General features: G+C 45.8%; 1 protein-coding gene across 3 annotated transcripts in view; it reads right to left on the bottom strand.

The window, feature by feature from the left end:
* Positions 1 to 16113, bottom strand: part of LOC108624168 (kinesin-like protein CG14535) — a 265820-nt gene that overhangs the window by 245976 nt on the left and 3731 nt on the right. For all 3 annotated transcript variants that reach the window (XR_003389064.1, XM_018023280.2, XM_026812899.1), the window contains exon 2: positions 1475 to 2829. The gene's annotated coding sequence lies outside the window, so the exon portion shown is untranslated. The remainder of the gene's footprint in view (positions 1 to 1474; positions 2830 to 16113) is intronic.

Here is a 16113-nt window from a genome sequence, read left to right as displayed (position 1 = left end):
AAAAATTTTCTTTGGGTTACTGCTGATTACTATAAGAGTACATACAAATTTCAAATCCCTATAATTAATCAAAAAACCCATGAATTTATTTAAAATTCTGCAGGTAGCTTTTTAATTGCATTAGGAATCTATAATAACAAATTCAACATGCTAGCATTGTTTAAGTGTACAGCCTATACATCCTTAATAATAAATGCAATTTGTTTTGAGATTTATCAATAGAAGAATTCTCGAATCTCGCGACGAAATTTTGTTGAATTTACAGTATGAAACCTTCCCGGAAGTGCGACAATTCACAGTATGTATTTACGTCGAGATATTCTTTGAGCGGATTTCCCCCGGCACTTCTTTTTTCAGTTCCCACTGGGTGTACCGGTTCGTTCTGTTAGTCTGTATCGTCGAATAATTACATCCTTGGATATTAGCCACCCACCCCGACAGCATTGTTCTCGATGTATGTACGTATCTCCGAGTAAAAATCGCGTTCGAGATAACGGAGGACGAGGAGAGGACGATGCGAAGGGGTCCGGAGCATGCACGGCGCCGCGACAATAGCGGAAATAGCTACTGATTCGAAATCCCTTGTGTACTCGACATTAATTCTCGCTACTCCCGGCGAGTCCCTTCCGAGAAGAAAAAACAACGACCGATGAATAGGGTGAAAGAGAGAGAGAGAGAGAGAGAGAGAGTAGTGGTGTAAGAAGAAAGACAAGCGTGTATGAAGATAGTAAAGCATGCAGAAGAAGAGCGGATGCTCGAGTGGCCGCACTTTCAAAGAAGTGCCAAGTGCCGCAAGTATACCACTCAATAAATATCTTATTCACTAAATCCCGTATTGAATTGGCCGAATCAATATAAGCAATTTCATTTCATCCATTAAATTAATATGAAAAATGTTTTTCTTTAATGATTTCATTCATATTAAAATTAGTCGCAATTATGAATGAAATACCTTTGAAATAGTATAATAAAGTCACCTTGAATGGTCACGTACACCGGCTAGTTCTCGGGAAATCAAAACATTTTTTAGAGGACAATTTATAAACCCGATCGGTCACGTAATAACAAGAGGTCGTTTCACTTACATTCGATGTTTTCATTATACTGCGACGTTATAATTACGTTAATAATACGTAATAAAAATTGTACGTGGAAACGAATACGTTTCCAAATTAGATGTTCTTCACGTTACCATCCGGATGTAATACGATATATAATAACAGTGTAAGGTGTGAGAAATGATTGAAGATAATATTAAGTTATCAATGAGCAAATTAAAACTGGCTCACGATTTCTAAGAACTATTGTACAGTTTAATAAAACTTTAGAATGAATAATAGTTTCAAGAATTAATACGAGAAGTACCGATATAATTTCTTTTTAAAACCCTTATTTGTTCGACGATTTCTGTAGTTTTAATGATAATGGAAATACTATAAAGGTGATGCAGTTAAATTAGAGTAAGAGGACTTACCAATTGCCGGCGGACGATTCAGCTACTCGACGGAGAGAAATGCCTCGCTCCAGTGTTCCATCTCCTTCTCCTCCAGCTCCGTTTTTTCAATACTCGACATTTGTTTATAAGGTTCACAATTTATACACAACCGTAAAAATCCCGTTGCGCCCCTATCCACGACATCGCGAAATCGACACGGACGAAAACGCTCACGGAGATTCACGCACGCACGTAAATTCCCTCCCGATTTTTCGCTCCGATCAAGACTAAAACCCTTTTACTCGCGGCTCCCACGATACGACAACCGGTTCCACTGGCTATATACGTATTCTCGAATTCGCGGTTCCACGAAACTCCACCGGGCGACCTTCCCGAAACCGACGAGTACTCGCCTGGTGACACTCGCGTATATTCACTCGGAACGACGACGGCTCTTTCTTTTCTCTCTCCCCAGTGAACACGGACGAATGAAGCACGTGGTTAAAGGAGGGATTCGCGACGAAAAGACGACACGGCGCGAGTAGCACCGAGAATTCACCGACGCGACGTCGAGCGGCACACTGAACGTCCTTCAAAAGAATGCGGCGCGGTCACTTCCTCGTCTTCGTCCTCTCTCTCTCTCTCTCCACCGTTTACCTTTCACAACGAACGAAAACCGATTATGCCACACGCGCGACGTGTGTCTCGACCGTCCACGAGACGACGCGACACGATTCTGATACCGTCCTACGCGATCACCTCGCGGTCCGCGATTGCGATTATCGCGCTCGAGTTTGAACGTGAAGTGCGCCAAGACACCACCTTCACGTTGCTTCGACCGCTCTCGCGGATCGTTCCTCGCGTCATACTGCCCCGTGCATTCGGAACGACTGTGATTCGTATCCGGTGTCGAACTTCGGAGAGGACGTCGCGTACAGGGATGATCACTACACGGTCGCGAGGCACGTTGCACAGTGCCACGATTAATCGAGATTTCGCGGGCTCCTCCTGCGTCTTTCGGAAGAGCGCGAATGCACACGGGATGCGCGCGTCTCGGCGGCTGCGCGTGTACTGCCCGCGCTGTTCCCGCACCGATATTGCTCCCCCCTCTCCGCCTCCTCGTCTTCTTCTGCGAACCGTACACGGGACCCCATGTCCCTTTCTGGTTCTCTTCCTTCCTTCGCTCTCTTCCAGGCTGAATCCAGTCATTCTTTTTCCCTCTTCCACGCTCAGCCGAGTCATCCTTTTCTTTTCTCTCTCTCCTCTCTTTCTCGGACCCGACATCCCTTAGAATAGTCGGATCCCCGTCGGACCTCCGATCGGCGTAAATAGCACAGTGAATCGGTTAAGTACTCACTTACCCTGTGCATTGTCCTTGGATGCGACGGCATGTCCTACAAACAGAACGTTTCATTCTTTAGTAGCCTGATCACGGAGGGGATAAAGACTGTTCTCTTTCGGTTGGCATCCTGCCTTTCCAGCTTATTAGGAGATCAGTGAATCAGATCTCTACGTGTGAAGCGTACGTGAGACCGGCTAATTTAATAAAAAAACCTCGCGACTGCGCTCGCTTCTTTTAATAATAAATATAAAGGAAACCAGTTATTCAACTTGGTAACATGTGACCTTAATACGCTGGTTTATATTCCCCGAAAAGATGCGGTGAACGTATCTGCGAAGGCGGTTTCTTTTCGTTTTTGTTAAGAGGATTCGAATCTGTGTAATTTCGGATGTACGTCATCTGCATTAATATTAATTACCTTATTCCGCGACCCTGACAGACTACCCTCCTCTCGACGCCGTCAGATCTCGTCCCCCAAGCCAGACGACTCGACATGCGTTCTTACACGTACATTCCCGCATAAAAGGGGACGCGTGTGCGACACCGAGCCTCGCCGAGCGTGTAACGCGTCTCCAAACGAGCATCTTATCGCTAACCCTCTCCCCCGTTCCTCTTACGCGAATTCTAAATTAATTTTCACTTTTCCGCTTCTCGCGTTTCCTTCGCGGACAGAATCTAAAATTGCAGGTATCCGTCGAGCGATCGTTCGATCATATCGCGGGGTATCTCGCAGCGAGGAACAGGATCTGTTGATCTCGCGTAGGTGATAAACCGCGGTATCTCTGTCATTAAAGACAAAGGCGGTGTGAACGAGACTCGAAGTCGACGATTGGGCGACTATATAGCTGAGAGTAGCTCGGATGTACGCGAGTACGCGTTATATGGAGTATCGAACGTACCCTCGGGGGATGCCACGCAGGAGCGAGAGGCTAGACGAAGGATGAAAGGAGCGGAGGAGAAAACGATTGAGATTGAATTATGGCTCGCGGCTTAAACGCCGGATTCAAATCGATCCCATATATCACATCACCTGGCACCTTTATTCTCCTTTCTACGACCGCGAATCGCACTCCTTCCCTCGTCCATTGTTTCTCTTTCCATGAGTCAGACCCAGCGCGTACGCTGCACTCGCGCCTCTCGTTGCACGCCTACGTAATCGATTTTCGGCCCATCTTTATCAATAACAATGCGATACGAATAAAAACAGTAGTTCTTCATAAACGCGATTGAAAACGAACAGGCGACACCGGGTTACGTTACCTTCTCTCTCTTTGCCAGCCCAGGCGAGACGAGCCAAGGTATAAATAACGACAAAGCTGGTATTGCACCGCCGCTGCCATCTTTTACTATAGCTTACGATCATTTGCCCCGGTTTACGACCGACACTTCATCGCGTTTTCCTCGGTGCGTAAAAAATTCCTCAGCGTTAAAAGGACTGGAAAGAAGATAGGAGAATTTGAAACGCTGCCTCCGACTTTATCGCATACGACTTATATTATAATTGGCGTGTAAATTACGTGAACATTCGTTAACGCCTGAGAGAGCGAATCAATTAAAATCGCTGATTAAAAGACACAGTCGGGAGAGGAAGGTCACATTTTTACGTTCTTTTTTCCTGAGGGTTCGTTCGGTTCTTTTTCATTTTATACATTTACAAGGAAATTATAAATTATCCAGAATATTAGAAGCTGAATTTTAATATTTAAATGTTCATCTAAAATATATTAAATTCGTACTATAAATGTTTTATGCTGCGTAAGAATCGAGAATCTACTGAACAGCCTGAAGCTTCGATCCTATGTCACATGATTCAACCGTGCCCCCATCTGCATTGCATATGGTTATATTCACGCGTTCGTACATCCAGTCACGGCGTGTTTAAACGAGTTTCGTTACGGAGATTGTCCAGTTGTCATCCCGGTTGGTTTACGCCGCGCGACACTCCGTATACGAAACTCGTCGCGAAGATAAAATTGTTTCGTCGACAGTGACCTCGGCCGAGAGGAGTCGTTTTTATCCTGCCCCTGAACACTTAATTGGAATTGAATGGAAACATAAATCCTCCTAGAGAATTTAATGTAGCCGTAGTCGGTGGCAATCGGGTCGCTGTCAAAAATAATGACTGAATCTCTGATGGTAAATCGTACGACACTTTATTCTCCTAATATTCCCAGCGAAAAGTATTTTATTAATGCTGGAGGAAACGAAAGGAAAATGATAAGTATAAAAGTACAGAGGGCATGGAAATTCGAAGAGAGGTCGAGAGACTCGTAAGACTCTGCCTGGGAGAAAAAGAAAAAGGAGTGACGCAGGCTGAAAGCACCAAGGAAAGGGAGGAATATTTCAAAAAGAACCAGTGCAGCCAATTAGATGTCAACTTAATGAGGGATGAGAGAAAAAATGTATTAAAGAAGATCGCAGAAATAGATTTTGACGTTCAACGACAAATGAAACGACAGAAAAATCGAATTGTAATCCAAGATACGAATATATTAGGGTAATTCCATAATCAACAATTAATAGGATAAGTTAGACTAGGGGAAGAGGGAACAAATATTGGGAAAAATATAAGAAAAGAACTTATGATGAACATCTAGTCAGAGACTGTAGGAAAACGGAAGGAGGAGTTAGATTGGACGACGTAGTAAGTGGAAAGATTGATGAAAAGATAGAAAAATGGCTTGAGAACCAAAGAGGGAAAAGAAAGTAAATGTGCAATAAAAAAAGAAGACAAACTATAGTATAAACGTCATACAAAGTGATGAGTGAGTCAAGACAGTAAATGTAAACCAAATAAAGGATCATTATGATTAATACGACACTGATAATAAGAATTGTTTTATGTGCAGCGAAATGTTGATAAAAAAACTGTGTACCGACGATAACATAATAATTACCGAAGCTGTGTCATGGTTATTTCTATTCTGAGAAACAGCCTTTTGACAACGAATACCTGCGCACTTCCAGTCTTAATGATGATAATTTCTATTCCCCCGTTCTGATCCCGACGTGTTTCGCGACGGTCCCAAAGGGGGACAATAATTACGGACGGTGGCTCGTTTTTGCCCCAGTAAACGACCGTTTATATTGAGGGGTGAATGCGGACAGACGTCTTTGTCTCTCGTCCGCCGGGTATGATGAGGCGGAAGGAGAAACACTGCTACACGAGCCGGGTCATTGATGTTTCATCGTTCGCCGGATTATTGAAGGCGTAAACGATGAGTCGACGCCGCGATTCCTTGGAAAAGGAGAAAGGCTTCCGCGGGTTGTTTTACGTGACGACGCGCGTCGAAAGGGGAGTCGCTGTGAAACGCGAACATCTTCCCAGACTAACAAGAGCGCCGACTTCGCTATTGTGAGGCTCTTTCAATCCTGAGACTTTTGCTCGTGCAAGAAAAGTCGTCGCTTTCTTGTCGAATCGCGAAGACGAGCCGCGATGCGTTAAAGAAACGCGGAAGATACATACATCAGACAATAAACACCGGCGGCGGTATTCTTTCCATTTGTAGTTTAATACAAACGTCTAGACCGCTACGGAAAATGTGTCACTTGGAAACGAGTCGTTCTACCAGAAATCACGATCCAGCGGTACCGAGGAAAATCGATCACATCGTAGGTTTTGCTAATTTTCCGACTCTTGACTCGGAGATTACGCGTTTACGGGATCTCGTGCGAGCTCGATCGGTCCTGGCACAGGTAGAAGTAAATCGGAGTATTACATAAGAGCTGTATAGCTACCGGATGAGGGTGGAAGGGTGGCACAGGTCGCTTTTGTTTGGTTGGAGTGCACGCGTTCCGCTGGTAGCGGCAATGGCAGAGGAAGGAGAGGGTCTCAGGGTGGCTGGGATACGTATAGATATACGTGTGCGTACTTCACCGAGCCACATCGTCCACGCAGCCCCTGACGCACCCCAGGCGAAAAGCAGGGTTCAACCGTACGTATATACGTACGTACGTATACAGGCGCGTTTAATAAGAATACGCGGAAGCAGACAGTCGGTGCGACGGTGCAGCGCTAACATTTTATTTATCAGCGCTGATGGCTTTTCCGTTCTCGCAAGGGTCGCCGTTCTTTAGCGGAACCTGAAAGAACGCATCTCCCTGCGCGCGGCACAATCGGGGACACCGGTCGTTACGACTGTAAACTTGCGATTCTTAAAGTGCGTATCCATTTGTACCATATACTCGTATCGTATCACCGTTCCGTGTCACCATTGCAATATGCAAAATATTATAAGAGAAACAGAATTTATCAATTAGAATTATCATTTGAAGATTAACTGATTTGATAAAAAAATCTTATCGGACAATTAATGATTTACTACATAATGTGTTATAAAATTTTTGTAATATTATTATAATTACACGCGATTTATATGGAATGGCGATCATAATGATACGCAACGATGACGAAAGGGTATATTACAAATGGATACGATTTTCCTTTACGTAGTAGGTCAGCGTGTCTCCAATACTGTATTTCCTGTCTCATGATTGCGGATCATAGGCGGCTTTTTCCGAGTACCGTTCGACGGTGATATTTCCTCTGGAAATAATGATAAATGAATCCGCAGTTTCGAGGAGCCCGACTGTTGGAGCACGGAAGGAACGCCCGTGCGATAACGGTGCCGATCGAAATTTTTTCCACGGACGTATCAAAGGTTAACGCGGACGTTGGAAGTTTCGCATCGCGAAAAGGAAGTTGAACGCGGCCACGTGACGCTATCGCGATCTTCCAGCAATCATGTCGGAACAACCGCACGAGGCCGCAGTCATTCGCTGATATTTCCTACTCTCGTGATGTACCTACCCACCACCAAGAGGTGGCTCGGTGAAAAATATTGTCAAGGCGGCGTTGAAATATTACACCATGTCAGGCCGCAAGAATTGCTGTGCCGTCGACCATAATCTACCGGCTGGCCTGGCCTGTGCTGAGGGAAATACGAGCAGCATGACAATGAAGCTCGCGACAGGTGTAATACCTCTCCATACCGAAAGGAATGATTATCGCTTAAATTTAAAAGTACAGCGACACAGATCTGTATACTCAGACGATATTTCACTTTGCGCTAATCCGACGTGGAACGACCCTTGACCGCTGTCTCATATTTTTATATTTCCCGTTACAACAATAACTATTATGTATAAAGATTTATCAATCGTTCTTCATATTATTTTCTATACCACTGCAGAAAATAAAGCACTAAATCTGATGTCCAAAAATATAAGAAATATACAAAACTCAATAGATTACAGAAGGTTTCTCTTTAAATCGTATTTCTTAACTGATATCATGAACGTTTTGTTTTAAATCCTCCTTAATCCACAAATGCTATCTAAGAGCGAGCGTTTCCTTATTAAGATTACGAAGCGTTGAAAGTTTTGACCGAGATATGGAAATAGGCTTATTATCCCCGTTTCGCATTCCATTGGTTTACATCCGATTATCTGTCAGATTGGATATACTTTATAATAACCGAGTCGTAATCGATCTATCCACTTGTCTGGCTCTTTTGCTTTAATAATGAACTATTAACGGGCTCCGGGCTTCGCTCTTTGCCTCCTCAGTCGACGATCGGGAGAAGCCACCCTCCTTGGCGAGGTTTCGCTTTGAAGTGAACGGCCGGCGCGGCGATTGTAAAAGTTTTATCGTAAAAGAGAAAACAGGAATTATTACAAGCCCGGGCTCATCCTCTTTCCCTTAGACGTTATTATTATTCTCGGAGTACGTATTTCAACGAGCTCACGTTTCATCGAGCCCAGGACTTTCAGTCTCGTCGAATCCATTTGATCATTCAATAACGAGGAACTGATTCGGTTTTTATTACACCGTGCGGTAACCGCGTACATATCTACGCGTATTCTCCCGTCTTTAATCGCGGTTATCACGCGTTTATCGCGACACGTGTTCAATGCTCGGAACACGGCGAATCGTGTTTTAGCTTTGATGCTTTCGCGCCGTGGAATTCATGGCATTTGATCTGAATTAGCGCGCTTTCCGAGGCGGCGCCGCGCGGCCGGTCGGTCCAATTTCTGTTTCTGCCATTCATCGCACTTTCAGCCGCGCTCCTCTCATAGATAAAGTCGCGATAAACTTCAATTAGCGATATCAACCGGACGATCGTTGTTAATTTATCGCGCGTCGGCGAGGTATCGCGCGGGCTGCTCGCGGACCGTTCAACGGTTCTAAATAACGGCGATAATAAACGAGGCGGGACGGGAGACGATAAGAGGCCGAGGAGTCTCTTTATTCCCGATGAAAAAGTAGCAGAAGTAACAACCCCTTTAACTTGTACGCCGCGTCTTGTCTGCGATGCATACAGATCTTGCTCGTGGTACTTTATCTCAAAGACGACATCGCTCACTAGTCACGGGAAATGGCTCTCGCAATCTTTTTCCTGAATGCCGAGTCGCTGGTCCGGTCTACATTCAGAGGATATTAAATGAAAACATTGGACCGTCGTTCCAGTCGACGGAACTACCTAATATTTGCCAAGAACGATATCGCAAAGGAACCATCAGCAGACACGGTCCTTTTCTTTCCTCCTCCTCGGCCGGACTGCCGACCGGCCGTGTGTACCTGCTCTCCAGTCAACGACGGGCCTAACTTATACTCCCGTTTGAACGCGAAAACCCTGAGACGAGAGGCAGAAGGAGATCTGGGTGGAAGCAAGCGAAATCGCATCGCTCGCGAGATACGCCTTAAAATAATCTTGCCATTTCGCTGGTGCTCGCTGCATAATGCCCACGGAGCCGGGCACACGGTACGACGCGCAGCGGTACGGCACGGTACGGTCGCCGAGCCGAATAAACCCAGAGATGAGTAGATTTTATCGCTATCAATTTACAATACGGCTCCGCACACGAGCACGCCGCGACAGGTTTTATGGTCCCCGCGTTCTGGTCAACTAACACAAAACGGATCTTATCGACCACGCCCCGATTGTTTGCTCAAATACAGAGCCAATTTTATGGTTTATACACCGGCGCGTTGCGCCACTGGAACGAATGTTTTCATTTCCCACGTATTAACGAAACATCATTCCACAATTCTTTTATTCGATCGCGTTCGCACCCGCGCGTTTTCCATATTTTTCCATTCCCCTGTACGGTATCGATTCGCGGATTCCCGTCGAGCAGATTAGCGCGATTTTGTCGTCGCTAACGAGCGGAGGGTCGAAACAATGAACCGCGGTGTTTGGTTGTTGAAATTTTATGACCGATCCCGGATTTATCGCGGTATTTTTCCGACGCGTTCATCGGGAAAAGGGAATGACGGTCCATCATCGCATTTATGGATTGAATATCAACGGCCATCATCATCGGCAATCAACCGCCAACAAAATACGCGCCGCGCCGCTGGAGATAAACAACGGTACGATCGACGATATAACGTTTCATTGTTGCGTTGCGTAGTATCATTAAGCGAGGGGAATAATTACCTGGCGCGGTGTCCCGTTACAATTAACAGCTATCGCGACATCCTGTCTTAGTAATAGTTAGGACTAGATTCCGTCATGGGATTCTTAATGATCCCGCAGTTCCCACAGAACAAAATGTTTCTTTGATATTTCGTTAATTATTTTCGCAGTTCGTGAAACGAGATTTCCGTCTAAGCTCCGTTCTCCTGCGAGTCAAGTGGCCTCAGACCCGTGGTTCGAGGGAAGATTATCGGTGTTAACGATGCCATTTTGATGGCGTACGTATGTACGTGTATAAGTCTACGTGCCCCGGAAGTCGTGCAAGCGGAGCACCGTTAGTGCGTATGTCGGCACGTACGGTTACATGTAATTAAATCGGCGTCGAGTCCACCCCGGCTACCCTCTTACCCGTTTATTAATTAACGCGTTACGTAGGAAATTATTACCAGAAAGCCCGTCTGGTATGAGGACACGATACCGCGACATTTTATTCCCCGGGTTATTTTCATTCACCCGCGAAAGTAATTAATTACGACCTATCATTGAATATTCAATGCCGTTCGGTGGTTTAGTTTATTACAGACGGTGGCACGACGAGCATGTGCGAAAATTCGTGGCTCGAGGCTCGCGACGGTTGCTAATGGGCGCAGCCCTCGCAATAATTGAACTCATTTCTCTTCTTCGGCTCCTGACACGGGTATATAGCCGATGACGCGTTGTTCTTAGCCACGCATGCCGCCAACGACGATCGTGAGGTGGTATCGCTGCAACTGTCCAAAAGTTTCTCGATCGATCCCGGTATCGTCGGTCCGTATCTACCGCCGAGAGCTTTCGCCCCGCGGAGAATAGCTTTCTGCAGCGCCGTCTCCGCCTCCTGCCGCTCGTATTTCATGTTCTCGATCTCCTTCCGTAATCGGTACACCTACGAACGGCCCGTATTTTACCATCGAAGATAGCCCGTCCAAACGATTGACAGATTAGATTGGAAAGACCGGATCTCACAAATTCCGTACGAATAAAACGAATTCTGTATTATTTAAAAGATCGCGCGACCGGTGATATTACGAAGATTGTAGCCTACTTCGCATTCCAGCTTCTGTATCCGGTTACTCTCGCATCTCGGACACCCGTATGGCTTCTTAGGCTTTCCCGGACACGTTTTAACGCAGCAGTTCACTTTTCTTTCTTTCTGACACGTTATTGACTGCCGGCTTCTATTATTGTTGTTATTGTAGTTATTATTGTTAGTACAGGAGGTTTCCTTCTGCTTGGCACATGTTGCCTGCGTCGAACGCATAGCCTCTATGGAATTCTTTACGCAAGACGCGCGTTTTGGGGTAGCGCACACTTGCTCCTCGAGCTCCTTCACGCAGGACAAGCGTTTCGGCTGGCAGCAACCCGAGTTGCCATTCTGCCTCGATGACCTCTTACGCTCCGCAGGCATACACGGCACCACCTTCCTCTTCTTAGACTTTATCGGCGGACAGGGCACTTCGCGGACGAATTTTCTAACGATCTGTTTCTGCGGACATGGTGTCAGTTGTAGATGCGTTGGCATCGCCTCCTCCCGTCGCTTCTATATAGAGAATTTTCCTTGACTAGACTTCCTGCATGGCTACGAGAATTTTGTCGGCCGAAAGGTTATCGCGTGAACCTGTCTCCTCTCGATCAGTCGATACGCGTTACTCGTTACCTGGCAATTTTAGCGAGCGTGTCCACGGAGAACAAGATCTTCACCTCACTTCTTCGTCTTCTTCTTGCCGCTGTTCGTCGAGCCGTTGCGCAGTTTCTTTTTACGTGTCCCATCGCTGTCGTTCGATTTCGCTGACGCGTTCCCAGAATTGGTCTCGGACTTGTGCGTGACGCGTTTATTGGCGACGGGCTGCGTGTCGCGATTCAACGACGGTAAATCGGTGTTGAATCGCGTCGTGGGACCGTCGAAATTAGCCAAACGGTTCGCGTAACCGACACTGTCGCGTCTCAGCTTGCTGTTCTCGTTCTCCAGCCGCGAGATCTCCTTCTCCAGCTGCGCCATCCGCTTGTCCTTCTCGGTGTTCCTCTTCATCTTCTTGAAGATCTTCTCGTTCCCCGTGGACATCGCTGGGATGGGGAAACGTGGCGTGTACGAATTGCTGGTCGATCGCGACACGCGGAAATCGATTACGCGTTCGTTTTCACGGACGGGAAAAGGCGCCGCCACCTAGCAACTGCGAAACATATGAAAAATCCCGGCTAGGAGTGCCGTCCCGTTGAAAACCGTGAACCCGTGACGTTTTCATCGCGACACAAAGGCGTTGGAGCTTTCGTTTCCATCCGTTCATTTGATGCCATCAAATACAATATTAATTAAATGTTCTCGGCTCTCCGGTTAGCTCCAATATTGCGAGTTCGTTTTCCTCCCCGCGTATCGCTTTTCATGCATATAAACGCACCGCGCCCGCTGCTAATTATTATTAAAAGAATATACGACGGGTATTCACTCAAACACGAATGGGACCTCGTTTTCTTCCTAAATTCAATAATTAAACATAATCAACAAGAAATATACATTTGTTTCTGGCTCCGTGTTTTATTAAAACCTCAGAATTTAATTTACTGAAAATTTCTATTCGCTGTTCCCTCAGAATGCAATAATTCGTCGCCATTGTTCTGCATTAAATTTAGATACCTCGTTGCCTCCTACGCTGGTCGTTAAATATTTATAGAACACCGAGCAGAGGATCTATAGTCGATCTAATGTAAGTCCGACTTAGGTAAATAAATATCCACCGGGCTCTTTGATCGAATTCAATTTCAACCCTTTGCAACAACAGCAGAGGGGTTCGTCTTACCACCGAGGCGTATCGCACACGGAGACACGGTCCCGCGCGCACACATGCGAGCCAGAATTTATTTAACCCAATTAACGGACCCCGTTGGGAATCTTCGAGTGACTGCTCAGCCAATTGAAAGTTACACGTGTTTTCGTCAGCTCTCATTTAACACCAAAGCTCGCTGGGGTAACCGGAGACGATACGGGAGAGATTAAAACGAAAGGGATGACTGCTCTGTAAACGAGTAAAGTGTCCGAGAAGGAAGCCTCCTGTCGACGCTCGAGACCACCGTACACGTTGTACGAGGAATCGATGAAACCGATACAATGTCTCAAGATCACATTTTCGTTACTAACATACTGTTGCCTACAGGATTTCTATAGAATGTAATACACGCTGGCTATTTTTTATACAAGTTAAACATGAGTAAATGTCGGAGACACGGTCCCGCGCGCACACATGCGAGCCAGAATTTATTTAACCCAATTAACGGACCCCGTTGGGAATCTTCGAGTGACTGCTCAGCCAATTGAAAGTTACACGTGTTTTCGTCAGCTCTCATTTAACACCAAAGCTCGCTGGGGTAACCGGAGACGATACGGGAGAGATTAAAACGAAAGGGATGACTGCTCTGTAAACGAGTAAAGTGTCCGAGAAGGAAGCCTCCTGTCGACGCTCGAGACCACCGTACACGTTGTACGAGGAATCGATGAAACCGATACAATGTCTCAAGATCACATTTTCGTTACTAACATACTGTTGCCTACAGGATTTCTATAGAATGTAATACACGCTGGCTATTTTTTATACAAGTTAAACATGAGTAAATGAGCGAACAGAAATGGCAACAATTTTTAAATAATTTTTCACAATCTTAAGTACATCGCTATTTAAAAACGTGTTGCATGACAAAAGACGTGACGAAAGAACAATATATTAATTAAAGAAATAGCGAGATGCAATGAGAGAAGATTCGCGGGGATTTATCAAGGGCTGTTAGATTAGAGAAAAGGCGGCGGGGCTTCTCTTTAATGACCGTTTCCATTCGAGTAGCCAGACGGAATTCCTTCTGGCGAACGATATGCAAGCGGGCCTTTTTATCGCTGACCACACACGGCATAGCAGATTCTACGGGGAGGGAAATTCAATTACTAGCTGCGCCGCATTTGGCATGATACGAATGGACTCCGTCCGTAGCTGCATCCATTTCACATCAGGTGGAAGCCAATTGTGCAGGGTCCGTGGGCAATTGCAACGCCGGTCGGCTAAATTATTATAATGTCGAACGAACAAAGCATAGCTCACCGGAAATTCTATGCTAATGAATTACGAAATCGAATCCTGACTACGTTCGCTGCGCGGATCGTGCACGCGCGCAACCCTTCCTCGCCAATTTAGTTACCGTGGAATTTTTCATCGACCGATCGTAACGCGAGACTCTTTGATACGAGATGTTTTACAAAAAAAAAGGGGTGGGCGGGGGCAGTGGGAACGGAAAAATAATATTACTACCGGTGGATAGGATCTCGACGGGAAGAGAGCGTTGTTGATACTAGCCCCATCCTCTGCCCGTGGAAACGTCGTCAATTACAGAACACGTAATGAATGAACGCCTTCATAATTCGCGAAAAAAAACTTATCTCCTCGTCCCTTTAACGCGTCAACGGCTGCCGTCAACAGCTGCCCGTACGCTTGGCTTAGCTCGGGACGTAGTAATGATTCTACGGAACAGAAGTAAATGTAGAAGACCCGCCACCTTCGTGTCTCTGCTATTTCTCGTCGCGACAGACCGTATAATGCGAGCACGACCGTGTCGCGACTCAGAGAGAAAGAGAGAGAACACGCGCGCGTATAGAAGGCGTTCACCGAAACCTCGTCTCGACGATCCTTGACGGAAATTCAGAAGTTGCGTTTCCTTCCTCCTCCCTCTTTTTTTTTTATTCCATCCCTCATCGTTTCTTTCCCATTTCTGTTTTTCTTATTTCGTAAACGTGTATAATAGTACTCACGCTGCCGGGCGATAAGGGTTTTACGCGTGAGAATACGCGGTGCCACGCCCGCGCGTATCAACCCCCGCCTCGCGCATTCAAACGAACGTTATTAACGACGCGAGCAAAACCGAACCTTCGACTTAATGGATTCAACGGCGAAGGATTTCATTTATCACATGTATGTGTGCACGCGTGCTTTCCCGATGACGATAGTCGAAAGAAAAGACATTTCGCGTAAGCGGAAAGCTGTCTCCCTCGAGGGCGAGATCCAATACCAACGAACTAGACTTCGGGATCTCCCATGGCCGGGCACGCGCGCGCGCGCATAATATCGCAAACGCATTTATACTATATGCGTGCAATATGCAAGAATGTTTGCACGCAGTTCTCTCTCCCTCTCTCTCTCTCTTTCTCTCCCTGCATATGAACCTTCCCATTTCATCGTGCACTAATCACGGTAAAAGCCGTAGCTCACGCCCGTTATCCGGCTGTGTCTTGCCTTACTTAATGGAAATATGAGAGGCGTTACACTCGTCTGGTGACACGTCTATCCCGTTTTTTTATTTCTAGTAATACCGCGGGGACATTGTTACACAAACACGGCATGCCCGTTGTGCCTCCGTTCGTCCCTCCGTATGCCTACTCTTCTCACTTGGCCAAAATTATAGGAAGGACACGGGCCAATGATGCTAATCGAATGATGACACCGAAGTAAAAAATAGAAAGCAAAACACTCGTGCAAAAGTTCGTGCATACTCGTTTATAGAAAATTCGTCAGAACTGCAGGACTTTCCTAGTCGTCACCCTGTAACAATTCCTTAAGAATGTATTGGCTATACAATCAATCCCAAAAGTTTATGCACTTTAGAAACGCATTTTTTAAAAAGAAATCAGACGTCGGAAGAACATTGCTAATAATAAACAACAAAAAAAAATTTTCGATTTTTCCGAGATTTTTCCAAGGGATACCCCTTCAATTTCTTCCAAATTTTCGTTTTTGGCCAATAACTCCCAAAACGTTGGACATATGGAAAAATTGCATATGACCTTTCTTGTAGAGAACGACGAGATCTACAATTTCCATGTAAAAATTCTTCGCTAGCTTCAATAG

This window comes from Ceratina calcarata, unplaced genomic scaffold (genome assembly GCF_001652005.2).
Source record: "Ceratina calcarata isolate Rehan_Ccalc_2016 unplaced genomic scaffold, ASM165200v1 scaffold301.2, whole genome shotgun sequence".
NCBI classification, from domain to species: Eukaryota; Metazoa; Arthropoda; class Insecta; order Hymenoptera; family Apidae; genus Ceratina; species Ceratina calcarata.
Note: the sequence above shows the minus strand (reverse complement) of the source record. Positions and strands in the feature narration are given on the sequence as shown.